Raw genomic sequence first — 2,674 nt, 5'->3', positions numbered from 1 at the left:
TGAGCAAGCACCTGTGCAACAGTCGAAAGGAAAAACTCCCTTTAACAGGAAGAAACCTCCATCAGTTCCTGTATCACTTCCTTTTCCTGTTCCAACACACAGTGGTGCTTTTGTGTAGTTTGTCTTTGTAGCCAATTTAATTAAAAACTAATAGTGGTAACTGCTTATTTCATTGTGTAATCTTCACGTGCTTCATCCAAAGCACATTCTCTGTGCACTCACCCACTAATTATTGTTACAGTATTCACTCACTGTGTTTTTAGGGATTTGCTAGCTTAGCAGCCTGTAGCCGACTCGCTAGCAGCATGCCTTCTTCACCTGTCCCTCCTGCACTTCCTGCTCATTGCGTCAGATGTTTAATTACGCCTCCGCTTCTTTTAGCAGTAATGATGCTACCTAGCCAGGCCTCTGTAGCTGGTGCAGGCAAGGCCCCGCTAGCTTCCCCCGTCCGATAGTCCCGAGCAGCCAGGGAAATGGGATGGCTGAGTGACGGTGAGAAGGAAGCATAGTCCTAACCTGTCAAACTCTCGGTTAAACAGGTATAGATATATATAAAAAGTGTGTGAGTAGGCTTTTCAAGTGTATATGTATTTGTTTGTGTCCATTCCTTGAGTTTCTTGGCCCACACAAATCTCCTCTGCTTTCTGCTTTTGTCACGGTTCCAGTGCAACATGTCATTGTTTTTGTTCTCTCTCTCTCCCTCTCCCTCTTTCCCCAGCCACGGCGGTGCTCACTGCGGGCTCCGCCCCTGGCAGCAGGTGCTCTTCATCACACCTGTCGCTGTTTACTGCAATCAGAAGGGCCTTTTAAGATGGCAGACCTATACTACTCGTCGCTGGAACGTTGAGCCACCCGTATCGGGCTAACTTACTTAGCGAGGTACGAAGAACGGACCCCTGGTCTGTGCCTGAGTCAGTTTACAAAACCGTGTCAGCTTTTCCTTAGTAGTGGTATCTTAGCAGGTATTTGACCATAAAGACCTGATTTGCTCAGTCTCCTATGAACTAGAGATGAGTTTAATAAATTGATTTTCCAATTAAAATCAATTTTAGTTTAAATAACGCAATATCGAATCATTAAATCCTGAATCGATTTTTAAATATAAATGTATTTTGCCAGACACGCCAGAATCTCAAGTTAAAGCTCACAAAACAACCACCGAACAGCGAAAACAGCAAATAGAAAAAGGTAAATGTATTAACAAAAATGCAAACACAGATCACTGATCGTTCAACCGACAGCACAGACATGGACACACTGTCTGTGCTGAAAAGCCAACACCTCACAGATTCTGATGCTGCAGGTGTTGTGACTCTCCGATCAAAATTCACTGAACCAGCAGCAAAAGAAGATCCAAACTACATTTCACGTTTATCGTCATTAATTGCCTCTTACTTTGGCTGCTGTCACCACAATAAAATCATACTACCCACACAGTTTCCCATCTCAAATCTCTGTTTTCTGCATTATTCGCTTGGTTATTTCACACAAGTCTATCATTGTTTACAGTGCTGTCGGATGCATTTTTAATTTTTTTTTTTTTTTTTGCAAAAGGCTTAGCTTTGTCTCTAATAAAACCTCTGTAACTTTGCTTCACTTCAGCAGCATCAGGTAATGTTCTTATGCTGATTCATTGGTTTCTTCTATTTTTGATCTACTGCGGAATATTTCAAGGGGGTTATGTGCTTTAAAAAGTCAGGCAAGGAAAGTCTCCTTTATGTTTTTCTATGTTTTATCCTCAGTTACTTTGACACAAAGTACTCTGCTGTGATGCTTACGCCTTTGATGAAGTATCAAAAGTATCAGCTTTGCTTTGGCTTAATTTTTGGGAAGCTGTCAGGTTGTCCATGTTTTATACAGTCATTGGACAGGAACACCTTTGCTGCTGGAGTGAGTCTGTGTTTTGTTAGTTTTCTCCATAACATTTCTCTTTTGCCACTGTTGTCCAGAGTGCTGACATTACTGAAAAAATATAGGCAGAATATAAGTTACTGCTTTAAAAGCTGTCTAGAAATATAGCATCTGACTTTAATATTTCTAGTTTTTTGGTTTCATGTTGGTTCTCTTTTTCGTCTCCAGTCTGTGTTCTGTCTTCAGCATCTCCTGTTGTTTGTCTGATCTGTGTTTTGTCTCCCCAGCCTGTGTGTGTCCATGTCTTTTTTTTCTCAGTCCCAGTGTCTTAGTTTGAGTCTCATTGTGCGTTACTTCAAGTCTCTTGTCCTGTGTGCATTGTGTTGTTTTTCTCTCTCTTTTTATTCTGTTATCAGAGTTATTATAAACATTTTTTGCAATTCTCTATCCTGAATACTATCCTCACATTTAGTGGAGGAAGAAACTTTAAAAAACTGGATTTTCTAAGGAAACTGCTAAGTGCAAAAAAAAAACAAAAACAAAAAAAAAAACACCAAAAAAACAACAACAAAACCACAAAAAAAAACCCAAAACAAAGATGGTATAAAAAACAATGAGGCGACAACTAAATGTCCAGTTGCTGGCCTTATAGACAACATGAGGAGTGATTCACCCTGAAGGTGTCAGGCTTGTAAAGTAACCTCTTTCATGTGGTGGACCAAGACAGACAAAGCAGGGGATCGAACCAGTAACCATATACAGGGGTGAGGGGAGATGACCCTTCTTTATGACCAGCAGGAAGTCAACACAACACTCAGTCACA

The sequence above is a fragment of the Oreochromis aureus genome, linkage group 3 (assembly GCF_013358895.1).
Source record: "Oreochromis aureus strain Israel breed Guangdong linkage group 3, ZZ_aureus, whole genome shotgun sequence".
Taxonomy (NCBI): Eukaryota; Metazoa; Chordata; class Actinopteri; order Cichliformes; family Cichlidae; genus Oreochromis; species Oreochromis aureus.
This window is presented reverse-complemented; position numbering follows the sequence as displayed.